The sequence below is a fragment of the Ornithodoros turicata genome, chromosome 2 (assembly GCF_037126465.1).
Source record: "Ornithodoros turicata isolate Travis chromosome 2, ASM3712646v1, whole genome shotgun sequence".
Taxonomy (NCBI): Eukaryota; Metazoa; Arthropoda; class Arachnida; order Ixodida; family Argasidae; genus Ornithodoros; species Ornithodoros turicata.
Genome location: NC_088202.1, coordinates 143,441,540 through 143,468,495, shown reverse-complemented (window position 1 = coordinate 143,468,495; position 26,956 = coordinate 143,441,540). Strand labels below are relative to the sequence as shown.

Genomic DNA, 26,956 nt, shown 5'->3' with positions numbered 1-26,956 from the left:
TGCCACAACTGATCATGGAATTGATTTTAATTGAAACACTCAGACGTTTTGCACTCTGGCAGTCGGCATCATCAAAAAGCAAGTGGCAGCCTCCTCGGTAGTCCAGTCGGTAACGTGTTGACTTGCCGAGCTGCTGGCTTGGACGCGTCCATTGCCACCGTCCGAGGAGGGTGGCAATGCTGCGGAGGTAAACATTGCCCCTTCCAGCACCGTTCCTCAAAACATAAAAGCGCTAAAAACAGGACGAACACAAGACACACACAACATCGGTGTCGTGTTCGTCCTCAGCATCGTTCAACATCGTGTTCGTCCTGTTTTTAGCGCTTTTAAGTTATGAAAGTCTGTCATCAACAAGCCCAAAGGGATGTTTTGGCTTCCAGCATCGTATGTAGGAGATTTCCGGCGCACGTCAAGAGAGCCCCAGGTGATCGTGATTGATTGATTGATTGATTATTTAAAAGAAAAGCAGGGGGAAATTGAACTTGTCTCCTGACTAGTTCTGCTACTCCCAAAACAAAACAACAAGCAAACAAACAACCCAAAACAAACAAAAGTACATTCCCCATACGCAGTCCTATATACCCTCGGCACATGCTGCTGCTGATGATGATGATTCAGGTTTTTATGGCGCACGGACAACTAAGGTCATAGTGCGCCAAAGCTATCGTGAAAAGACAATGCAAGCCACATGCAACATGTCGCCATACTATATGGGCAAGCTAGAGTCACTAAATAAGCTACGCTTCAGAGTAGCGACACTGAGCCGCCATGTTGTTTCGGATGACCTCCAGCGCCATCCATTTAGCGCTCTGCTGAACTTCTGCTTCCACTTCTTCTTCCACTGCTTCCACTGCTGAACTTCACCTTCATCTATTTCTACTGCCAAAATAGAGGTGGGGCTGGAGGTCATCCGAAACAACATGGCGGCTCAGTGTCGATACTCTGAAGCGTAGCTTATTTAGTGACTCTAGGGCAAACAAACCTCACGTGTAACGTTGCGGCAGCATTACAGCGTGCTTCTTTTTGTTTTTTTTTACTCGAAGCCCTCGCTAGGGGTCCGCACTGTCGCTTTAAACGAAGCAGAAGAAGAACGAGAGGATCATGGGAAGGGCGCTCCTGCAACATATCCAAGCTGCGGCTCTTTTTTTAACGAGGGCGAAACACATGTTGGAAAGAAACAGTTTGCTCATCTTCACTCGCTCTAATTATGATTCTTTCGACAGTCATCGTGAACGAAAACATCAAGTACGAGCAACAGCGCAAACCAATAAACGTTGGAATGAAAAAAGAAAGAAAAAAACGCTCCACACTGCCACCTGTTGCGAGCAATTAAAAAAAAAGGCCTGCATCTCAAGTGAGAACGGGTGTCATTTACTTCTTCAGCCATTTTAAGCAACGGTCCGGTCACAGGACTCCATCTTACTCGAGAAAAAACGAGGTACATTTTTATCTAACACATTTTTTTCTTCTCCTATCGACTATACTTCCGAATTTTAGGCGTACCATTATCATTTTCCTATCATTTCCTTGTACCTAAGTTACTCTCTAGGTTTCTGGCCCTTATCAGTTTTTTGTAAATTAATCTGAGAATTGTGTTAACTGTGTTATCCGAGAAGTATGTTAATGCGAACAAAATGCGTTCCATTTTTGGGCATTTTTGGCAGTAACCTTACAAGTCCCTCACGTGGCTGCACCATGTGTATCTCTATGTGTGTGTGTGTGTGTGTGTGTGTGTGTGTGTGTGTGTGTGTGTATCTTCACACTTATGTGTTTTACTTCCGAATCACCACCACCACCAATAATGATTATCATGATCACCCTCCTTCACTACTCATGTTGGTGATGATGATCATGATTGGAGTTTTGATGGCGCACAAGCAACTGAGGCCATAATGCGACAAAACAATGGTGGTTAGTGACTAGGTAAAAGCAGAAAGATTAGACTAAAATTGGCATTTCACAAAGACTCAGACATAAAACATGATATATGAGCAAAGCTCGTTAAAACTATATAGCATTTATATCCGCCAATATCTTTAAAATAGCTATAATTTCTCATGAACGGTAGAAGGGGCTCATCACCCAACAACAAGGCTGGGTGCACTACTTATGTAATGGGTATTGCTGATGGTGTTTATTTCATCTTGAAACCACACAGAATATGATCCTCGCCTGGCGCCTAGTGCTGGTTGTCGCTATGTTGACGCCAGTGGTCATGGGATATCCCGGTGTCTCCCAAAGAGCTTATACGTGTCTTCTGTGGGAAGATCCGGTAAGCTAATTTTTTCTGTAAACGAGAAGAAAGTTAGGTAGCAAGCGAGCTGGTGGTGACGATCCATGACTTGAAAACCCAAGACGAGAGATGGGAGGGATGATGATGATGATGATGATTGGAATTTTTTTGGCGAACGAAGGTCATAATGCGCCAAGGTATGGGAGGGATGATAAGAGACAAACATTAACACGGTCTCAAAAGAGACCGTGTTTGTGTTTGTCTGTTATCGTCCCTGCATCGTCTCGGGTTTTCAAGTCATGAATTTTTCTGTCATCGTGACCACTCGTTGAGGATTCTACGTAGTACGAGCTTTACAGTTGTTGTTGGTGATGATGCAAGCTTATAACTGTGTCTACGTACCAGGATAGAAATCCAATACTGATGCGGCTGCGATGTGTATGGGTCCCTATCTGAATCCATGGCACATTTGCACACCTACACATGGACTTATAATGCTGTGTGTAATACTGTACAGTGGCCTACTGGCACAGTGGGCCTAGATCCTGACTTTGCAGGGCATGTGTGTTTTGCAGTTTGTCTGGTATTTCGTCATATGAGGCAGATTTGTAGAGGAGTACGGGTTCGAATTAGGTTGGAATTAGAGGACTTGTGCGTTCACCTGTACGTAATTTGCTAACTGGAGGTCTTCTTACACAGCAAGAAAAAAAAGTCTGCTTGTCCGTGTAAACATATTCACCGGAGTCTCCGTTAGTTTTCCCCTCTGACAAAAAAAAAACATTCGAAACCCAAATATGCATATTATTCATACAGAGAAGCACTAGTCGCTCGTTAATTATCTGAATGCAGTTAAAAGGAAGGCGTTGAAATCCAGTTGTAGCCCTTTCTGCACTGCCTTGCAGCATGCGCCGTCCTCCTTGCGCCCTTTTTCTGTCCATATAAATGGGACAAATACAGGGACATGCGTGAGCCATAGACTGACTTTGAGATTAGACTTGAACGTTGTGATATACGTTCAGATGTCACATGCAAAATTTAACCTAACACCTACAGACGATAATAATGAGTGGCATATGCATACCCGTCTTCTGCTTGACCCTGATGCCCTCAGGACGTCTGTATTAAGTGTACTGGGGTAGCCAGTTTGACTTCGTCGAAACTGACATCCCAATTTTTTTTTCTTTATTCACATCACATCACATCACATCCGCAGGAGATAAAGATGAATGATGACGGCCTTGAGATATCATAATCATTAGCAAGTTTCGTCTCGAGCGGATGGCTCGATTGTCACTGACCCTGACGTCATTGTGGAGAAAGACCATGTAATAAGATTCAATTATAGTTTATAAACAATTAGCTTCGAGTGTAGCTCAAATATATCCTGCACGGAGAGACTGTACGGCATAGGTTGTTGATGATTTCTGGTTTTCCTGGCGCACGAACGACGAAAGCCATAATGCGCCAAGATAATGGTAGGGAAGGTACTAGATAAACGTTGATGATGATGATGATGGTTGGTATTTTCCGGCACAGAAGCAACTTAGTCTATAATATGCCACGCTCTAAGGAAAAAAAAAAAGGTAGAATTTCTACCCAAAGTTGCAGCAGGATAGTACTTGTACCATTTCGTGCCTATCCACACGCGACGTCTCCCCCGCGGGTATACGCTGTGCAAGTGCGTCTCTGCGCATGAGAGGAGGCAGTGAGAGGGAAGAGGGAGGGCGACGCCTTAGCCAATGGGGCTTCCCGAGTGGAGTAACCGGGAGAGGAGATATGCGCAGAACGCTCGGTGACTTGCAGAGCGTATACTTGCTCCTCTCTTTCACGTTTGCTCCAAGAGAAAAATGGTAGAACTTCCTACCCAAGCTGGTATAACGACAGTTTCTACTGTGCAGTTTGTTTCTACTCTGCAGTTATACCCAAAAGGAAAAACTGGTTGGACTAGAAATATGGTTGCAATGCAGTTCTACCGAATTGGGTAGAAAATCGTACCTTTTTTTTCTTACAGTGGCAGGCTGAGCAAGCTGACACGTTTCGTCAACTTAGACTTAGACGTTTCGTGGACAATGATGATGATGATGATTAGGATTTTTCTGGCGCAGCGACTACAAAGGTCGTTTCGTGGACAATGCTAGACAATCTACGCTCCTCATTTGTGTCTCTTCCGCCTATATACGTGGAACTTTCTCATATACGCAGTGCGAGCGGAACTATGAATGCTGCAGTTACAAGTGCGAAGTCGTCCTCTGGCTAAGGGAGAAGCGGTGTCTCTGAAGGACAAATCAAAGATTTCACACTTCAAGCTTACGAATAAAGTATTTTGACTAAGTGCTTGTTCTCCTATAGGTTCAATAAACGCGTTCATTGCAACAATATATTGTTTTTCTTTGTTGTCGTCTCACACTGCATATTGTTAATGATACGCCCCTTATACCCGTGGCATGATTTTTTTTAGTAAGCTGTGTATTACGTACATAATGAATTTTCAAATGACAGCTGGAACACAATCACACTCGTTTTTCCTCTTTTAACCTGGTAATATACTTCAGGTAAGACCACGACCTAGTAGATAATAACGACCATGTCATAGGCACCTCTTCCCAGCGCCGTATTTTTTTGGAACGTAGCGGTGGCGCTACTCATCGTCCCAATTTATTGCTTCCTCAACTTCTACAATATTTTGTACTTCAGCTTACCTTAGTATTTCAGTTCAAGAGTTGGATATTCCACAGATGTTTCATTCTGAGGTTGGTAATCATCATCATTCCACGCGTTTTCATAGGAGCTATTGCTGTCGTCTGCTACGGTAGTCGTACATACGCTTCTGCACGTTCAGAATTCAAATTTCCATCGTCCAATCGCGATGCAGGTCTCGCGTGTCGATGAGTAGCGCCCCTAGCGGATCGTGCGGACGGACTCCTCATATTGGTTGCCGATTATGACATGGTCGTTATAATCTAGTAGGTTGTGGGTCAAACACGCCGGGTGTATAGGATAAATACTTTCGTCAGTTTAATTTGAGCGACACAGAGCAACTGTGGCTATGAGAAGAGAATACTGACGATCCCGCTCTCTTTATGTCTTTAGCGTCCAAAGGCCGACACGCATGTGACGTTTTCTCGACGGTTGTCTGCTCGGCTCCGAAACCAATCTATGGGTCAGACCTGTCTCGCCGACGTCTGGAGGAGCAGATACTTGATGTGAAAGGCGGAAGTGACGCGTGTGTCTTGAACAGTCTGCGCCTACCGGAAGCGGTCTCCGGCACAGCAGTGTGCAAGCGCCTTCGTGGATACGCTATGAAAGTAGCAGGCAACCAAGTTGGATGATGATGATGATGATGATGATGATTCAGAGTTTAATGGCGCAAGGCCAAGATGGCGTACAGGCGAAGTGGGCAACACAGTTGGGACAAAGTAGCATTCCTCTTGTGGAAGGAACCAAAAATGGTCGTCCCAGTTACAAAGCAAGGATATCGCGATGGCTGCTTCCTTCTATCTTCTATTCTTGAAAGCCATAAGGTCCTACAAAATCGGAGGACTGTCTTCGCATTCTTCGTCTTTCATGTTAGTGGGCTTCTGTTGTCAAATTACATGCATGCCGTATAATGGTGTTTTATATTGTAACCGTGGAAACGTTAGAAACATAGCGGGATGTACTTCACATCCAGAGTCATGTGTATTTTATCTATGTGTGTTGTCGCACGTGTCTTCTGTCCTGTATAATATTTTTAATTCGTGCGTAATTGAAACGTTTTCAAGAAATGGAGCAGCAGACCCCTAATTGGTGTCACCCAGCTCCGAAGTTTGTGAATAAACATATATTCTCTCTCTCTTTCATCTGTTTTGGCGCATTGCAGCCATATAGGAGCTCGTGCGCCATAAAAACTACAATCATCATCATCTTCTCTCTCTCTCTCATCTATGTTGTTGCTTGTGACACTAAAGAGCTTGAGGCTCCGAATGCGAAGCGTCGCCGACGCCGCGCAAGGAATTTTCCAGAAATCGCCGTTCGCGAGTCGGCCCGATTGTTTTCCGCCGGGCTGACCCCAGAACTGCGGAACTCGGCGCTTTTCCGTCGAGAGGACGTTGTATGCGGGTCCCGCTTTAAGAGCGCGACACATGCACAGCTTGGTGATGATGATGATGATGATGATGGAAGTTTTATGGCGCCCAAGCAACTAAATGCACAGTATGGTGACAGACTTTTTACGGAACACGGCATCTCCCTATTTCTTCATCGGAGCGTCAGCCTGCTGGCTATAGGGAAGAGACCGAGTAAGAAACGGCTGACATGCTATTCTATCCATCCCTCAGTATGCGTGTCCCCTCCTGTCTTCTGCTAGAGTATAGCTCCAATGGAGGAATGCGACACACCGGTGTTCCGTAAAGTTTTCTCCCAAGCTGTACACTGTACGCGTCATCCTCTGTGGGAACTCTATGTTGGGAAAGGAATAAGCTAGAAGTGTGCGCAGTCCCCTGATGTACCAGACTGGCGTGTCGCCGTAGGCCTCCCTGAGATTAGCAAACGCTGTACGGGCTCTGGAAACGACGTGACGGTAAGCTCAAATTTTACATTAGTAACCGATAGCTGCTCAACATCTTGACCCTTTCAAGAACTATAGCGCCGTCTGAGCTCGCGCGTATGTGCAAAAATTGAAGTTGGCATGCAGGTTAACCTTGATCTTTAACTCTTTGTTTCATGATGTTACACACGTGATACATTCCGTTTCCACCCTTATGTATCTATATCTAAGTGATAGGGCCTAATTTCCTGAACTGTGCCATTATTCCTAACAACATTATACGACACTGTGCAAAGACACACCCATCTGTTGTGCCATTTGTGAAGCGAGCAATTCCAAGAAGACGAAGAACTAGCACGTAAGGCAGAATGAGACAGAATGAGAATAAATATCAGAAGCGCAAGCGCTGGCACGCAAGGGCTCATGGGAACTTAGACCATAAAGCATTATGAGACGGCCAGAGGCGGAGGTAGAAGAAGAACAACAGCATTCCCGGTGTGCGCAACAGCAGCGTCAGCCAGAGCATAACCGAAGCAGACGACAGAGCCCTCAAAGTTCCCATGCTGCTTTGCGCCGCGCGCTTGGTGGCGCTCGCATCTTTTTAAAATCGTCTATTGATATTGGACTTGGAAAACCTTTTTTTTTGTGTGTGTATTTGTATGTCTAAAGGCTATATAATATACTATAGTATAGTAGTAATATATAATATATAGGTATGTATTGCAGATGGTATACTCTATGCAGTTATGGCAGTTGTTCTTTGATGGAATTCCGCAGTCTTTCGGTGATTTTTTTTTTATGTTTTGTGCAGTATTTTCCATGCGAAGTAGCAGTGAATGCGAACTGGTATTTTCCCGGATCACCCGCCATGGCTACACCTTTCCTTTTGTTTCTTTTCTTACTAATGTCTTCGTATGACTTCCTATTCTTCATCGGCTCTAAAATAGATATTTAGAGAGTTATACGGCTAATAGGAATTAAGTAACTAATCAGGAGCAATACAAAACATCCAAACTTGCGCATGACGACTGTTAAGCACATCCACCAGCCTTCACTGTTAAGTCTCACCATCGTATGATTCCCCACCATCGTATGATTGTTGTTAAACCTTTCCTCAGGCTAATTGAAACACCCTTGTACACATAGGCAGACGCAGACACGTGACAGGAACATGGCACATATATACTCGACAGCAATTACTTCCTCCGTTGGGTTTTGCCAGCTAGGTCGTAAGGCGTAGTGTAAGTACGGAACACGTCATAGTTTTTATAGCTACTCTTTTTGTTTCGTTGCGGAAGCAAAATGTAACGAACGAAACGCGTAAAAAAACAGGCTGTATATAGTTCCGAAAGTGGAATAAAGAGTCTCAACGCAGCTGTTCTGAGTTATTACACGTGTCATCCCTATACTGTTCCAACTCACTCCCATACTCATTTTTTCAAGAGCTGTAGAAGAAGAGTAACATACCACTCTACTTCATCGTCAGGTAAGTAGTATATAGTTAGATTAGGTTGGATTAGAGCCAGGGTTCGCCGAATGGACCCAGTTTAAAAAAAAACCACCCGGGTTTTTTTGGGTCCACCCGGGCTGAAAAACCCAATAAAGCCCACACGCGGGTGAAATACAGAAAAGAAGGAAAAAAAGAAAAGAAGGAAAACGTTTCATCTATGGTGAAAAACGTTTCATCTAACGTTTCACGCTATGGCGAAACTCGCTGTCTCCGGGATTTGCCTCTTCGTTGCTATGCAAGCGTGCGCTTTATCGCGTGCAGTCGTTCCATAACCTACATTGATGGTATTTTTTTTCTAATCGTTGTCGAGGGGACGACTGCTTCGGAGGTTACTTTACCGTAAATTCTACAGCGGCAAACAATTATTTCTTCCAGAAACACGAAAAATAGGTGGAGAACGGCTGTTGCGTGTCATATGCAGCATTTCGAAAAAAAATCCCAGCACCCGAAAAACCCACCCGAAAAACCCGAAAAAACCCACTGGGGCGGGCTTTAAAAAAAAAACGGGTTTTTCCGAACCCTGATTAGAGCAGGCGGGAAAATATGGAGAGTCAACAACAGATGTGACCGTGATGAGGCGTTGTGATTTCATGGCGCATAGACAACTAGGGTGATAGCGTGCCGAAGCTGTAGTGTGGTTATATAATATATATAATTATTATATTAATATATTACATGTATATAATATAAATATAGCAGGAAGGGGTGGAAAAACAGGAGGTTTAGTATGCGTCCTAAGGCGACTTCATGGGGAACCGTACCAGCATATGCGTCTGGTGATGATGATGATGATTCAGGTTTTCGTGGCGCATAAGCGACGAAGGCCATAATGCGTCAAGACAGTAAGCGAGTAAAAGTATAGCGATTCAGTTAAGATAAAATAGGACGTAACGAAGGACGTAAAATCGAAATTTAAAAGCTACAATACATTTGAAAGACCAACGTCTTGAAAGAAGTTCAAAACTTGTTCAAACGGTTGAAGAGCCTCATCCCCCCGCCAGAGGGATGGGTGTAGAGGTGTATAGTATGTTTAGAGCTCGTGAAAATGGTGAAGTCGGTGCAGATGGAGGCGTGCCTATCTCACGTTTCATAGCGTATAATTTGTTGCTTGTCTGTTGGTCCCAAAAGCTCTGCCAGTGTCTGTTGCATGCTGCTTTTTAAACATAGCCCGAGATCTTCTGATGGAATGTCCAGCTGAGCAGCAGCTGCTCGATTGGCCTTTTCATTTCCGGGCATCCCAATATGGCTGGGTACGCAGCAGAAAAGTCACCGATAAGCCCTGTTAGCCATAGTACTTCCGCGATGGACAATGGGGTCTTTTGTGCAATGAATGCTACAGATAGTCCGTAAGGAACTCAAAGAATCTGTGTATACGACAGATGATTTGATACGACATTGTATGGTATAATTGAGGGCTAAAATTATGGCATACACTTCTGCTGTGACTCAACACCATTAATCTGCAACCTAAACTATAACGGGCAATACTCACATACAAGCGCTTTGCCGAAGCCAAACACCATTTATCGGTAAGCGCGACTTCACGCGCGGCTCGATACGTTGAATGTCGCCAGCTTTCTCATTCGAAACTACTTCGTGGCGACATACTCAATCGATGAACATCAAACTCGTAGCTAGGAGTCTCAGTGTGCAACCAAATGTTATTGATGTCCAGAGTGGGTTTATTATACGAACGGTACTAGCTACGGCTGAACCTGAACTGTCTCTGCACTTTTCCGTGTGAGTATGGCACGTACGAAGAATAGGATGAGAAAAATTTTCTACGCTCTACCTACTTCGATGACATTGCAGAAAACACGCTGCCAGATATGGGACTTTGATGAAGATGATGATGATGACCAGTGTTTTTCTGGCGCATCGCAAGATGAGAGAGGTTAATGATGTTAATGGTTAACGGGTTGTTGTAGCACATAACACAATTGATATTTATTTCATATTTAAAATGATGTGGCTTGATTGATGTAATGAATTGATGATGAAGATGATAATAATGATGATTCGAGTTTTTTTTTTTTTTGCGCATTGGTAACAAATGTGCCTCAACTGATCATGGAATTGATTTTAATTGAAACACTTAGACACTCTGGCAGTCAGCATCATCAAAAAGCGAGGTGACAGCCTCCTGGGTAGTCCAGTTGGTAGCGTGTTGGCTTGCCGAGCTCCCGGCTTGGAACCGTGGGTTCCGAACCCGTCCGAGGACGGCAGAGATGCTGGGGATGTAAACATTATGCTTCCAGCACAGTTTTTAATGGCATAAAAGCGCTAAAACCAGGACGAACACAAGACACACACAACGTCGGTGTCGTGTTCGTCCAGTTTTTTTTTAGCGCTTTTAAGTTATGAAAGTCTACCAGCAACAAGCCCAAAAGGGGTGTTTTAGTTTCCACCGCCGTGTGTCGTAGATTTCCGGCGCACGGCAAAAGAACCCTAGTGGTCGAAATTATCCGCAGTCGTATACCTTCGGCACGTGCAACACGTCGCCATACTATAGGCCTGTTTCTCTGGGCCAGGTGGCGCGAGTGAGCGGCAACATCAGCGCCCCAAATTATGCAACACGCGGTAGTTTAGCAGACGACGCGGCACTTTCAAATACACGGTCTCGAGTTGTTCGCACTTTTAAAGAAGCACCGCTTTTTCTGTGCATTTCTCACATGTTTTGCAGCTTTCATTGGCACCATACCGTTTGAAACACCATGCAAAACCCGCTAATGAAACGACCGACTGTTGGGGATCCGTGGCCGTTTGGGCCCGAAATGGCGCTGTGCAAACTTCACTGCAATAGCCCTTACAGCGTGGTCTTTTTTTTTTTAACGAGGGCGAAGCACATGTTGGAAAGAGTCAGTTTGCTCATCTTCACTCGCTCTAATTATGATTCTTTCAGCAGTCATTGGGAACGAAAACACAGGTATACGAGCAACTGCGCAAAGCAATTAAAGTTTGGAAAGAAAAATAGCTCCACGCTGCACGTGTTGCGAGCAATTAAAAAACAAGGGTCTGCATCTCAACTGAGAACGACCGTCAGTTTATTTCTTCGGCCATTTTAAGCAACGGTTCGGTCACAGAACTCCATCTGGCTCGAGAAAAGACGAGGTACATTTTTACCAAACACATTTTTCCTTCTTCTATCGACTACTTCCGAATTTTAGGCGTCCCATTACCCTTTTGCTATCTTTTCCTTGTGCCTAAGTTACTTTCGACGTTTCTGCCCCTAATCAGTTTTTTTTGTAAATTAATCTGAGCAATGTGTTAACTGTGTAATCTGAGAAGTATGTTAACGCGAAAAAAAAAAAGTCTTCCATTTTTTGGGCACCATGGCAAACGCGTCTAAATGCAGTAACCTTGTAAGCCCCTCACTAAGCTGCACCATGTGTGTGTGTGTGTGTGTGTGTGTGCGTGTATTGTCACACTTATGTGTTTTACTTCGGAATCACCACCACCACCAATATCATCATCATCATCATCATCCTGATTGGCATCACCACTACAGGAGTTTTCACGTATTGTAACTGGCGCGAGCCATGTGTAGTTGAGGGCCTCACAGAAGTCAAGCCAATTTTTTTTGTTAAAACCAACCAACAAACACTTATGGACTACTTCAGATAACACACTACTTATGTTGATGATGATGATGATGATGATTGGAGTTTTTATGGCGCACAAGCAACTGAGGCCATAATGCGACAAGACAATGGTGGTTAGTGACTTGGTAAAAGCAAAAATATTAGATAAAAAATTGGCATTTCACAAAGACTGAGACTTAAAAACATGATATACGAGTATGAGCAAAGCTGATGATGATGATTATTCAGGTTTTCATGGCGCACGGACAACTAAGGTCATAGTGCGCCAAAGCTATGGTGAAAAGACAATGGGGATGGTTGGTGACTATGTAAAAGCAGCAAGATTAAACTAAAACCATAGTTTTAGAAAGGTCTAGACAGTAAAACAAGATACATGAGCAGAGCTGGGTAAAACTATATTGTATTTAAATAGCCAATATCTTTAAAATAGTTAAAAACTCTCATGAAGGGTAAAAGAGGCTCATCACCCAACAACAAGGCTGGGTGAAGTGGCAACTGATATTTGTAAAGCTCTTTAAAGTGATAGTGACGATGAGGTTCATGTGCAGGACACGTGATTAGGATGTGCAGCACAGACAGCTGCTCCCCACACTGCGTACATTCCGGTGGTTCCTCCCGGCGCAGTAAAAAATCATGTGTGAGGTGTGTGTGACCAATGCGTAAACGACTAAAAACTACTGAATGGAGACGATTTTTAAATCTCGGTATGCTTCCCAAAATTGTGTTTTTTGACAGCCAAAGCTTGTTGTTTTCTCCTGTAGCCCACTCTCGTTGCCAGTTCACATTAATTTTCCTCCTCAGGACTGACCTAAGGTCTTGAGCAAAGCTGGATAGCATTTAAATCGCCAATATCTTTAAAATAGTTATAAATTCTCGCGATGGGTAGAAGGGTGACGAAATCTGGGCTTGTTGGTATGAGACCATATTGCTGCAGAGCGCTATAAAGACAGTTCGGTCTTAACCGGACACCGGACTTAAGAAGGAACACAGCACATGCGCGCTAACTTCCAACACTTTAATGAAACATGTCGTATCAGCTGCTTAAACGCTCCTGGCCACCTGCCGGCTCTTTCTACTACTACACGTGTTGAGGACTGGCAGGTAGAAGGGGCGCATCACCCAACAATGATGATGATAATGATTCGGGTTTTTATGGCGCATGAGCAACTATCACCCAACAACAAAGCTGGGTGCACTACTTATGCAATGGGCATTACTGATGGCGTTTATTTAATCCTGAAACCAAATAGAATATGGTCCTCGCCTGGCACCTCGTTCTGGTCGTTGCTATGTTGATGCCAGTGGACATGGGATCCTCCCAAAAACCTTATTATCCTGATTATCCTGATTATCCTGATTATCCTGAATTTCCTGATGTCCCCGAAAAACCTGATGGATGTCTTCGTGCGACCGCAAAGGTAAGCTAAATGTTTATGTCATTGCGACCAGTCGTTGAGTATTTGAACGTAGTACGAGCTTTGTTGTCGGTGGCGGTGTTGGTAGTGGTGCAAGTTTACAGCTATGTCTGCGTCCTAAGATACAAATCCAGCTAAGTCCGCTACGATGCTTATGAGTCTCTACCTGAATTCAAGGCACATTTGTACATGGCCTTACACATGGCCTTATAATGCTGTGTATAATGCCAAACAATGGTCTACTGTCACAGTGGCCTATAGCTCCCACTTTTGCAGGCATGTGTGCTTTGCAGTTTGTCTGGTATTTCGTCATATGAGGCAGATTTCTAGAGGATTTGTATGTGCACCTGTACGTATTTTGCTAACTGGAGGTCTTCCTACACAGCAAGATGACGATGATGATGACGATTTGGGTTTTTGATGACGCACGGACAACTAAGGTCATATAGTGCGTCAAATCTATCTACACAGCAAGAAAAAGTCTGCTTGTTCATGTAAATATAGTCACTGGAGTCACCGTTAGTTTTCCCCTTTGACACACACACACACACACAAACAAAAATATTCGAAACCCAAATATGCATATTATTCATACAGAGAAACACTAATCGCTTGAGATTCCGTCGTATGAATGTGTGTATGAGTGAGCAAAAAAATGTAAGAGTGAAAGGAGGGTGAGTGAGAGTGGGTGGCTGGTTTGCCGTCCCTTCAGATAACGCACTCCGAAGGTCGCTGGAAAGGCGTGTTAGCTTAGCTCAATTGGTGGAGCCCTGGACCGGTAATCCAGAAGATGTGGGTTCCATCCCTACAGCTGGCTAACCTTTTCAGTGACTTTCATCTTTCATCACTAATCGCTTGTTAATGATCTGAATGCCGTTAAATGGAAGACGCTGTAATGGAGTTGTAGCCCATCTGCACGGCATGCAGCATGCGTCGTTCTCTCGCGCCCTTTTTCTGTACATATAAATGGGCCAAATACAGGGACAGGCGAGAGGCGTGGACTGACTTTGAGATTAGACTTGAACGTTGTGATATACGTTCAGATGTCACATGCAAAATTTCACGTATCACCTACAGCCGATAACAATGAGTGACATATGCATACCCATTTTCTGCTTGACGCTGATGTCCGCATGAGATAAAGATGAATGATCACTGTCTTCATGATGATGATGATGATGATGATGATGATTCGGTGATTCCGTGGCGCATCAGCTACTAAGGCCAAAATGATTACTGTCTTGAGATATCATAAATTTAGTTATCAAGTGCCACTGACCGTGACGTCATCGTGGAGAAAGCACATTTAATAAGATTCTATTATAATTGATAAACAATTAACTTGGCGTTTAGCTCAAGTATCTTGCACGGAGTTACGGAGCACGCCATAGGTTCATGACGATTCGGGTTTTCCTGGCGCACGGGTGACGAAGGCCATAATGAGTGAGTGATTAAGGTTTTTCTGGCGCATGAGCAACTACGGCTATTATGCGCCAAGACAATGATAAAATGTTATCTATTTAAAAAGGGAAATAATTCAATTAAAATGTAGTTTAAAGGTATTTGATGCAACCGACATCGTTTAAAAAATTGTATACACAATTAAAAGTAACCAGGGGCTCATCAGCCAGCAAAAGTGCGGGATGGAAGGGAATGTTATATTTATAAAAGACGGGAAAGTGGCGGCGACGGTGAGCTTCGTGCAGTGGGCACATTACCAGAATATGCAGAACAGAAAGCGGTTCCCTGCAAGGCACACACTGGGGTGGATCCTCCTCCCGTAAAAGGAATCCGTGTGTCAGGTAGGTGTGGCCAATACGCAACCGAGCTGACAGAATTTCGTGAAGCCGGTTACTGAAAGCATGTGTGGGCTTGCCTATCTCATGTTTGATTAGATGGAGTTTATTAGTGTTCTGTGTGTTCCATTGTTTTTGCCATTTCTCATTAATCGTCTTTTGTATGACTGAGCGCAAGTCTTCAGCTGCCACTTCTGTAAATGCGAGGTCGCCGGACAGTGCCTCGACAGCGGCCTTGTCGGCTTGCTCGTTGCCACGTATACCTACGTGACTTGGCACCCAGCAGAGTGTTAGAGAGAAACCTTTGTTTGTAATTCGGCTGAATAAATGCTGGGCCTGTTGCACAAACGGGTTCTTTTGTTTCCGTAAGCTACATATAGCTTGTAGACAGCTCAGGGAATCAATGTACACAACTGACGTATCAATGTGAGAGTGTAACACATGATTAAAAGCAAGGATCACAGCATATACCTCTGCACTGAAAATGGAAAAAGTGTTTGGCAGACGGCGAGACACAACAGACGTGCCTGTGACCATTGCACAGGAAACCTTTGAGCCCGCTTTAGAGCCATCCGTGTAAAGGGCGACATGGTCTCCAAAACTGTCCTTTAATGATAAGAACTCCTGCTGGAGCACAACTGTAGAAGTTTCTTGCTTTTTATATTTTAATAACGATGTGTTGTGTGTTGGTGGTGGTTGCCATGGGGGAAGCCTCCCACCACTTGCTACTAGAGTCACCCTGCCCTGGTCAGGGAAGCCGTAAGCTTCCATTTCCAGGGACAGTCGCATATTAAAAGGAGGAATGACAGAAGGTCTGTTAAAAACAGCTGCTGGAAACGGGTTTCTGTGGCACAGGCTAGGGCAGGGTGCTGCGGGTAAGATCTCACCTTCATTGCATATGTAAAGGCAAGATAAAATCTCCGTTTTTCCAGCGACCATTCATTGCACTCTGCATACAAGCTTTCAACTGGTGATGTTCGAAAAGCTCCTAACACCAGACGGAGACCCTGGTGGTGAACTGGGTCTAAAATCGCCAGGGCAGACCTCCGTGCAGAGCCATAAACCAAAGACCCGTAGTCAAGCTTTGAGCGAATGACGGAAATATAAATACGACGCAGGACTTCGCGGTCTGCACCCCAAGACCTGTGCGACAAGATCTTGAGTATATTTAAGGCCTTCATTGACTTGACTCTGAGATTTTTTATGTGAGACACGAAATTGAGCTTTTGGTCAAAGATGACACCAAGGAATTTGTGTTCATGCATGACAGTAATATCCTGGCCATTCATTTTGAGTGTGGGCTCAGGAAACACACCCCTCACTCTTGAGAATGGGACACAAACAGTTTTCTCAGGAGAAAACTTGAAACCGTTTTTGGTGGACCAGTCTGAAAGTTTGTTTATGGTGAGCTGGAGCTGTCTCTCACACCCAGAAACGCTTGTGGAAGAACAGGATATTTGAATGTCATCCACATATAAGGAGTACGTGACAGACGGTGGAATTGCATGGACGACAGAGTTCATCTTTACAATAAAGAGTGTTACGCTTAGAACAGACCCCTGCGGGACTCCATTCTCTTGTGTGAACAGGCGGGACTGTACAGTTCCCAGCTGCACCCTAAATGTTCTCCCCTGAAGAAAGTTTGCAACGCAACGGAAGAGCCGACCACGTATCCCAAAAGAGTGTAGGTCACGAAGGATGCCATACCGCCAGGCGGTATCGTACGCCTTTTCGAGGTCGAAAAAGATGGATACACAATGCTGCCGTCTGACAAAGGCCTCCCTAATAACAGTCTCCAAACGTAATAGCTGGTCTGTTGTTGAGCATGCAGTTCTAAAGCCACACTGATATCGGTCTAGGCATTCATTTTCTTCAAGGTAGTACATAAGCCTGCAGTTCACCATACGTTCAAAAGTTTTTCCTAAGCAACTGGTAAGGGCAATAGGCCTGTAACTGCTTGGATTGGAAGGACTTTTCCCTGGTTTTAGCAGTGGAATGATGATCGCCTCCTTCCAGCGGGACGGGAGGCAGCCCTCATTCCAGAGAGAGTTAAAGAAGCATAGAAGGGTTTCTAGCGATGAAGGTGTTAAATGCTGCAGCATAGAGTACGTGATGCGATCTGGCCCTGGAGCTGTCTGTTTTGAAACGCTCAGTGCTCTTAAAAGTTCTGTTATGGTAAAAGGCCTATTGTAAGCGTAGTTGTCGCCAGTACCACATGACAGGGTGCACTTCTCGGCAGAATCCTTGATCTTCAAGAACTCCCGTGTGTAATGAGTAGAAGAGGAAATGTTTTGGAAATGTTCACCTAAGGCGTCAGCCTGGTCTTCGATGCTCTGACACGTGCTTCCATTTATTTGCAGAAGTGGAACAGAGAAGCTCCTGTAGTCGCCTCTGATTTTTTTCAGTCTGTCCCATACAAACTTGGATGGAGTGCTACTATTTAGGGTGGATACGAAATTTTCCCAAGATTGCCGTTTCGCTTGTTGCCGTGTCCACCTTGCTTTCGCACGGGCTCTTTTAAAAGCGAGTAAGTTTGCTGGGGTTGGGTATCGTCTAAACTTACCCCATGCACGGTTCTGATCCCGTCTGGTGTTCGCACAATCACTCGTCCACCAGGGCTTGCAGCGTCTAGGAAGACGACCTGAAGATTGCGGAATGGATTTAGTGGCTGCGTCAATAATAATGTCTGTAATAATGTCATTTGCTTCATTAATGCCGAGTCCATGGAGTGATTCTGCTGACAGAATGGCTTCTTGTTTAAAGGAGCCCCAATCGGCAAATTGTGTTTTCCAACGGGGTGGTCGGGTAGTGAGGGTAGCTGCCAGTTGATTGAGTTTTAATACAAGAGGGAAGTGGTCGCTACTGTAAGGACTGTCGGCAACTGTCCATGAAATGTCTTGGAATAGAGATGGACTACATAGTGAAATGTCAATAGCTGAGAAAGTCTGTGAAGCCGAATTGACATGTGTTGCACTCCCTGTGTTGAGAAGGCAGATTGGCAAAGATGTTAGCATTTTCTCTAACATCCTACCTCGTGTGTCAACTTTTGAGCAACCCCACAGAGGATGCTGTGCATTAAAATCTCCAAGCAGAAGAAAAGGCTGTGGCAGCTGTCTGAGAAGGTCTTGAAGTTGCTTTTCTTCAACCTTAGCTGATGGCGGCAGGTACAGAGAACACACCGTCATCACACGGTCAGTGCAAATCTGCACTGCAACAGCCTCAAGATTTGTAGAAAGTTGGACATCTCTCGTGGGAAGTGTTCTGGCCGTGAGAATGGCCACACCTCCGGAAGCACGTGCCGTGTCTGTTCGGTCCTTACGGTAAACGTTCCACCGTCGGAGGTGGAAAGGGGTGTCTGGAACCAAATTTGTTTCTTGGAGACAGAAACAGACAGCATGATGTTTGTCTGCCAAATCATGGACATCATCAAGATTTTTCAGCAAACCCCGGCAGTTCCACTGAATAATGCTCTGAGAACCCATAAGAAATGCACAGAAGAGGAAAAAGAATATGGACTGAACGACTACTCTAAGGCGTAAAGACCTTGTGGAACAACTGTCCATGAATGCGGAGGGATTAAGGAGCTTGTATGCTCGGTGGAGGAATCCTTTGTTGTTGTTCCTTGGCTTTTCCTCCTCGTCCTCGGCCAGCTTTTTTCCCTCTCTGTTCCTTGCCCATGGAAAGACTTGGTAGACTCGAAGACGACTTCTGAGAGCAGCAGTCGTCGTCATCGAGATCCATGCTCTGACTCGTGTTTTGGGACAGGCCCATGGCAATCCCGTCCCAAACGGAAGGGGATGCAACAACCTCCTCTGAGGTTAACATTGCATCTCCCTGGCTGTTCGTCTGAGAGGCCACTGGAGGAGAACCCTCAGTGTCCCTCTCTTTGTGTTGGGGAGTGTGGAGGGGAGCCCCAGAGGTCTGGGTCTCCACCGATACTCTGAGTGGTGCCACTCCCCTGCGCACCACATCAGAGAAGGTTCCTTTCTTCTGGAACGCCAATTGTGCCTTTGCTGCACTGTATGTAATATTTTGCTCAGTTTTCAGCTCGAGGATCTGTTTCTCCTCCTTCCAACAAGGACATGATCTGGAGTAAACAGGGTGGTTACCCTTGCAATTGGCACACTGAAAATCATTGCTGCACGACTCTGACGAATGGTCTTTGCCGGAGCACTTAGCACAGACGGGCTGCCCACGGCATACCTGAGAACCGTGGCCAAACCGCTGGCACTTGTAACAGCGACTCGGATTGGGGATGTAAGCCCTCACATTGCAACTGAGGTAACCGGCCTTGATTGTGTCTGGCAGCTTGTGGAGCTTGAAAGAAAGGATTATGTGCTTTGTTGGGATTTCTTTCCCATCCCTACGCATGACTATTCGCTTTACAGCTACCACACCGTGCTGTTGTAAGCCTTCTTGAAGTTCCGATTCCGAACAGTCAAGAAGGTCGCTCTCAGAAATTACTCCTTTAACAATGTTGAGACTCCGGTGTGAACTTACTGTGACAGATATCCCATTGACGCTTGTCAGTGAAAGAAGTGCACTGCTTTGCTCTCGCTTTTCAACGTGGACTTGGATATCTCCAGAGCCCAGTTTCTTGGCATTGTATTCTTTACCTATCAGCTGTTCAAGTGCTTTCGCTATTACAAAAGGAGATACCTTTGACAGTGGTTTTGTGTCGTCATTCGAATGGACAACCAGAAACTTTGCAAACCATGGTTCGGGTGTTGACGTATTTAGATCAATTTGCTGGTACTCGGTGCGGAACCGTTTCCGATTCCGATCTCGGGGTTTTAAGGAAGAGGAAGCCATAAAGGTGACAATACAATTCGATGCAAGGGTCCTGCCGCCCACCACGGAGCCCAACCAGGGGACCGCGTTTGACGCAGTAGCAGGTACGCCTACACTATACCCAAGTGCAGCTTCTGGAGAGTGAAAGACTGCCCAAGGTTGACCCTTGCCGCCAAAGAAGGTGAAAAGAGGAAAAGGAGAGAAAGAAGGAGACCAAGGAAGAGAAAGTGATGAAAAGGGAGATGGCGACTAGCTGAATAATCCTGGCCGGGCCTTCCAGGACCACCCGACTATGGGAAGCAGGGGCCAAAGCGGTGTGTTGTTTTCCCGGAGGGGCCCCGAAGGGTCCAAACCAACCTCCGAGTCCACTCAACCGCCAGGATCCCCGTTTCCCCAGACACGGGAAAGCCACGCACAGCTATACGTGGGGGTCTCCCTCCTGCGGCGACCCAACCGTCAGTGCAGGAGGGGGCTACTGCGGCTGCTGCCGGGCGGTGGGGGCGCCATGTTCCCGACGCCGGGAAAGGCCATAATGCGCCAAGGCAATAATAGGGAAGGTATCGGTAAAAGTATAGTGATTCAATTATGTACGCCACAGGAAAGCGCATAATAGCGTTGTTTTGGTTTGATTTGATTCGGGTTTATTAGCGCATCAGCTACAAGGGCCATGCATAGTGTGCCAAATACCACTGAAGACTAGTTAGTTAAAAAGTACATGTGCAGGACTAAAATTTAAACTACTGTTACGTTAGTATTTAAAATCACAGATCTTTTAAAAAAACCAGTATCTTTAAAAGAACCTATACACGTTCTCAAAAGGAACAAAGCTGTCATCTCCCAGCAGAAGCATTGGGTGGAGGGGCAAAAAGGTTCTATAAAAGGGAGCAAAATGATGTTGACGAAGATGTTGGTACGCTGGACACGTGATGAGGATGTGAATGATCGAAAGCTGTTCACCACAGTGGTTGCATTCCGTTGGGTCTTCTCGTAGAAGAAACCCATGCGTCAAGTATGTGTGTCCCAAACGAAGGCGGGAAGATAGCACTTCATATAGTATTGATCTTTCCGCGTATTGATCTTTCGCCTTTAGGGCCAGGATCTTTCGCGGTGGAGGGAGGCGAAAGGGAGCCGGTCCTTCATATTTGGAGAAGGGCCCCTTGATAACGCGGTCCGCCCCTGGGTGGGCCGTGTCCTTGAACGCGCGGCCGATAACAAGGTCGTCGGGGCAGTACCGCTTGCGGTGCTGTTCCGGGAAGATCTTTTCTTGATCTTCATATAGTCGACTGGACATACCAGGTGAACTGGAGCCTACATAGGTCTTGATACTGCGTAATTTATTATTGGATTGCCGGTCCCAAGATGTTTGCCAGTCATTACTGATGCATCTTTTCAGACGTAGTTTGAGATCTTGAAATGGAATTTCGAAAGGGGTTATGTCACCTGTTAACGCAGCCGTAGCAGCATGATCAGCTCGCTCATTGCCAGATATGCCAACATGACTGGGTACTCGTTGTTTTGGTTTCGGCCAGGACTGTTGCTTTAGGTGCACCAAGCCTGGAAACTGATGATGATGATGATTCGATTTTAATGACGCCGAAGCCGGTAGCCTCCCTCGGAGCTCCCCCCTCCCCTTTTTGGCAAGAGGCTTCCGACGCCCTTGGTTTTAGAATATGCACTCAGCGGATAATCTCAGCTATGCAGAAAGTCCCATAACAAAAACAAAAAAAACTAACAAACAAAAACACTCCTTTTCGTGATGAATGTGATGATCATCGGTATTTTCCGGCACGGAAGCAACTTAGACTATAATGTGGCAAGCTCAGACGTTTTGTCAACTTCGACTTTGACGTCTCGTGGACAATGCTAGACAATCTACGCTCCTTATGTGTGTCTCTTCCGGATATACTTGAAACTTTCTCTTATACGCAGTGCCAGCGGCACGAGGAATGCTGCAGCAAGCTTTGCTACTACCACTTCATGCACCCGGAAGTGCTGATTTGCTTCTAATGACTTCAGGCTTACGAATAAAACTTGTTCTCCTCTACATCGAATAAACGTGTTCGTATCAACAATGTATTGTTTTCCTTCGTTTTCGTCTCATACAGCGCATGCTTATTAATACGCCGCTATAAATCACTGTTTTCTAGAGCGTTACCCGTGGAACGTTTTTTTTAGCAAGTTGTGTATTGTACGTACATAATGAATTTTCCGAAGACAGCTTGAACACATGATGATGATGATGATTGGGGGTTTTGTGGCGCAGCAACAACACAGGTCATAATGCGCCAACACTGTGATTAAAATGTGACTAGTTAAAAATAGGTGCGATGTTTAAAAAAGAGAGAAACAACTGATAAAAAGCAAGCCTAAAACTACAAAAGATTCACAATTCCAATGTCTTTTAAAAAACTGAAAACTCGACTAAAAGGGATGATAGCCTCATCACCGAGCAATAGTGCTGGGTGAAGAGGTAAGAAATATGTATAAAATTCCTTAAAATGACGATGACGATGAGTTTCGTGATGTGGACATGTGATGAGTATGTGCATAACAGAAAGAAGCTCACCACAATGCGTGCATTGAGGCGGCTCCTCTCTGTGAAGTAAAAACTTGTGTGTAATGTATGTATGACCTATCCGTAATCTTGATTGTAACAGACTACACAGACAATTTTCCGGGTACTCTCCATGACTTTGAATGTGAGGTTTGATCAAGTGGAGTTTGTTGCATGTCTGTGTATCCCAGAAGCTCTGCCACTTAGCGTAAATTGATTTCTTGAGTGTTGACCTAATATCTTGGATGGGGATTTCAAATGGGGTAATGTCACTGGAAGTTGCAGCTGCAGCAGCCTGGTCTGCTAATTCATTACCCAATATGCCAGTGTGGCTCGGCACCCAGCACAGGATAACAGAATAACCCCTCTTCTGTGCAGAGCTGGCCAAGGATTGTGGGCGTTGCACAAGGAAATTCTTTTGTTTCTGCCTGCTACAAATGGCATTAATGGAGCTCAAGGAATCACTGTATATGATGGCTGATTTTATGCAACCTTGAAGAATGTAGCTCAGTGCAAGGTTAATGGCATACACCTCTGCAGTAAAAATGGAAGCTATATTTTTTATACGATGTGACCTTGTGCATGTTCCAGAAATCATGGCACAAGTCACTCCTGCGCTAGACTTTGACCCATCAGTATAAATTTCAACATGGTTTCCAAAACTTTCTTTCAAGTGTTCGAATTCCTGTTGTAGTGTTGATGTAGCAGTTTCCCGTTTCCTGTACTTTGTCAATGTAGTATCGGACCTTGGAGGTGGTTCCCAAGGTGGGAGCCTTTTACCACACTTCAAAACTGGGGTGTTATAGCAAGAAAATTCGTGATCCAGAACATCCCCCTCAATGCGCATAGAAAAAGGAGGGACTACCGAGGGTCTGTTTATAAAGAGTTGCTTAAAGGGACTATGAAACGATTTTTTTCTTCGTTTCGTTCGAAAGAAGACATTTTTCTGAGTCTAGAACCGAAATTTTACTTTCGTCGCGCGAGCGGATTTCTCGGGAGCGAATTTAAACAGAGCGGCGAAGGGAGGACAGCTGGCGCCGCGCCGTGACGAGCTGCCGAGCGGAGACACAACGGGTAACTTGACGCGACCACGGCCGGCTCAGCAACACGTCATCGTGACGTGTTGCCGAGCCGAGGAATCCCGCCAGGAGCATGCTCCGTAGGATCCCGCGTATGCGTTCATCGGGAGTGGAAATCTCCATGACAGCAGCTTTCGCGCGATCGGCAGATTTCGGCAGTGGCAGCAGCCACAGCGCGAGCTCGCGGCATTACTTGCCATTGTGCAACACCGATGACGTAACGGGGAACCGAAGAGCGGTCCGTACAGTTACACCATCGGCAGGGAAATATGCGCGGGAGAGGAGGAACGCGGAAGAGACATTTCCAGCGCGCGCTCCTCGCAGAGTGGAGCGATTTCGTCCGGAAAAATTTGTGGCATATTAGTTTCTCTGCGGGAAGAACAGTTTCCATCGAAAAAAAGTATGGGGGTTCGGGAGATTTCATAGTCCCTTTAAACCGTGTACTTGTGACAGAAGTGAGTGCTGGATGTTGCGGAAAAGTTCTTATTCTTAGCGCATATGATGCTGCGAGGTAAAATCGCCGTCTTTTTAAGGAATATTCATGAGATTCGACATACAGGCTTTGGACCGGTGAGGTTCGGAAAGCACCGTGAACGAGCCTGAGTCCCTGGTGATGAATAGTATCTAAGGATCTCAACACAGACTGACGGGCAGAGCCATAGACGACGGACCCGTAATCTATCTTCGAGCGAATGCAAGATGTATACACACGGCGGAGTGTTTCCCGGTCAGCACCCCAGGATCTGTGAGAGAGGATTTTCACTAAATTCATCGACTTGAGGCACTTCACCTTCAAGTTTTGAATATGAGACTTGAAGGAGAGCTTAGAGTCGAATATGACGCCAAGAAATTTGCTCTCCAATTTTACAGGTATATCTTGCCCATGAAGTTTGAGCGTGGGTGGTGGAAATGCTCCTCTCATTCTCACGAAGTGGACACAAACTGTTTTCTCTGTGGAGAATTTAAACCCGTTTAGTGAAGACCATTTGGCCATTTTATTTATACACAGCTGCATCTGTCGTTCACATCTTGACAAGCTTGCCGGGCAACAGGATATTTGGATGTCATCCACATATAAAGAATATGATATGGAAGGTGGAATGACACTGACTATAGAGTTAATTTTGACCAAGAATAATGTGACGCTAAGAACGGATCCCTGCGGGACACCATTCTCCTGCACAAATGTACGGGATAAAGTAGTTCCTAGTTGGACTCTAAATGTTCTTTGCTGAAGGAAATCAGCGATGCATTTCAAAAGACGACCCCTTATACCCAAGGAATACAGGTCCTGCAAGATACCGTATCGCCATGCGGTATCATACGCTTTTTCCATGTCAAAGAAAACTGACAAACAGTGCTGCCTCCTGACAAAAGCTTCACGAATAGTTGTTTCTAGACGAATGACGTGATCCAGTGTGGAACACCCCATTCGAAAACCGCATTGGAATTGAGATATACGGTTATTTGTTTCTAGGAGATGAATCAGTCGGCTGTTCACAATTCTCTCAAAGGTCTTACCTATGCAGCTTGTAAGAGCAATAGGACGGTAACTGCCTGGACTCGAAGCTTCCTTCCCTGGTTTCAAGAGGGGTATTACAGTGGCAATTTTCCATGCAGATGGAAGTGTGCCCTGTATCCAGACATGGTTGAAAAAGTCAAGTAAACATTTTTTTGAAGAGTCAGACATGTGTTCAAGCATCGAATATGTAACTCGGTCTGGGCCTGGAGCAGTTGCTTTGGCAGATAATAAAGACCGTGAAAGTTGTACCATGGTGAATGGTTGGTTATACGCAAAGCCATCACCATCACGTAACGGAAGTTTTTGTTTTTCAGCTCTTTGTTTAGTCTTAAGAAATTCACTTGTATAGTGTGAGGAGCTTGAAATGTTTTCAAAGTGTTCACCAAGGACATTAGCCTGTTCCTCTAGGCTTTGGCATACCTGGCCGTTGACTTCTAGAAGAGGAACAAGGTGGCTGAGATGATCCCCACGAATTTTACGGAGCCTGTCCCACACCACTTTGGATGGGGTATTAGAGGACAGAGAAGACACAAAGTTGTGCCAAGAGGACCGCTTTGTTTGTTTTCGCGTCCATCTGGCCTTTGCTCGTGCCTTTTCAAAAAGTAAGAGATTTTGTGTTGTGGGGTACCTCCGAAAAGTGCCCCACGCCCGGTTTTGAAGTTTGCGACTTTCCTGGCATTCACTATTCCACCAAGGCTTCGGTCGCTTTGGGAGATTACCAGAAGTTTGGGGAATGGACGCAGTTGCTGCATCCAGAATAATGTTGGTAATGAGGTTGTTAGCTTCCTCTATTGTCACCACATCAAAGGGGATTAGTGAGAGGTCGCATTTTTCCATAAATTTATTCCAATCTGCATATTGCAATTTCCACCTGGGTGGTCGTGTTGTTAGACTGTTCACAGACTGGTGATGTTTTAAAATGACTGGGAAGTGGTCACTTCCATAAGGGTTCACATCCACAGTCCATTGCAGGTCCTGAAACAGAGATGGACTGCAAAAGGAGAGGTCTAATGCAGCGAAAGATTGAGTGGTTGTATGCACATATGTTTGTAAGCCGGTATTCATGAGACAGCTAGACGATGACAACAAACATTTTTCTAGCATTCTTCCGCGACTGCTTCTTTTTGGCCAGTTGGACGGCTGACCTCCGTCGCAGCTGGGGACACCTGGGTGTCCCCAGCTTCATGTTGGGGAGTGTGTAGTGGAGGCTCAATAACCTGCGAGCAGGTTTGAGTCTCCACAGATTTCCTCTGTGGTGCCACTCCCCTGCGCACCACTTCTGAGAAACTGCCTTTCTTTTGAAATTCGTGTTGCATTCTAGCCGCTTTATAGGAAATATTCTGCTCTGTTTTGATTCTGATTACTTCTTTTTCATCTTTCCAGCGCGGGCATGATCGTGAGTATACTGGATGGTTACCTTGGCAGTTAGCACAACGGTATTCATTGCTGCAAGACTCTCCTGTGTGGTCTTTGCCAGCGCACTTTGGGCATGTCAGATGTCCGCGACATGCAAGTGAGCTGTGCCCAAAACGCTGGCATTTGAAACCACGCCTCGGATTTGGCACGTAGGGTCTAACATTGCAACTCAGGTAACCTGCCTTTATGTTAGTGGGTATTGTGTGCAGTTTGAAGGACAGAATAACGTGTTTGGTGGCAATTTGCTTGCCGTCCCTTCTGATCATGATTCGTTTTGCGCATATTACGCCTTGCTCACTCAAACCCTCTTGAATCTCAGCCTCTGTACATTCGATCAGCTCGCCCTCTGAGATCACGCCCTTCGTCATGTTCAATGTACGATGTGTGGTAACAGTTACAGTAATATCCCGAATGTTTTTCAATGTTTGCAATGCAGTGCTTTGTCGTTGGTTCTGAACTTCAACCTGGATGTCCCCAGTGTTCAGTTTTTTTGCCTTATATGATTTTCCTATG

At 45.3% G+C, this 26,956-nt stretch overlaps 2 long non-coding RNA genes across 2 annotated transcripts; both read left to right on the top strand.

Annotated features, from left to right (window-relative positions):
* The first annotated feature begins 1,354 nt into the window (after positions 1-1,354).
* Positions 1,355-4,565, top strand: LOC135384199 (uncharacterized). Its single transcript, XR_010420285.1, has 3 exons — positions 1,355-1,438; positions 2,159-2,272; positions 4,436-4,565. It is a non-coding gene; the product is annotated as an uncharacterized LOC135384199 (long non-coding RNA).
* Positions 4,566-11,289: 6,724 nt separating this feature from the next.
* On the top strand, positions 11,290-21,944 carry LOC135386283 (uncharacterized). Its single transcript, XR_010420652.1, has 3 exons — positions 11,290-11,379; positions 13,121-13,288; positions 21,802-21,944. It is a non-coding gene; the product is annotated as an uncharacterized LOC135386283 (long non-coding RNA).
* Positions 21,945-26,956: the final 5,012 nt, after the last annotated feature.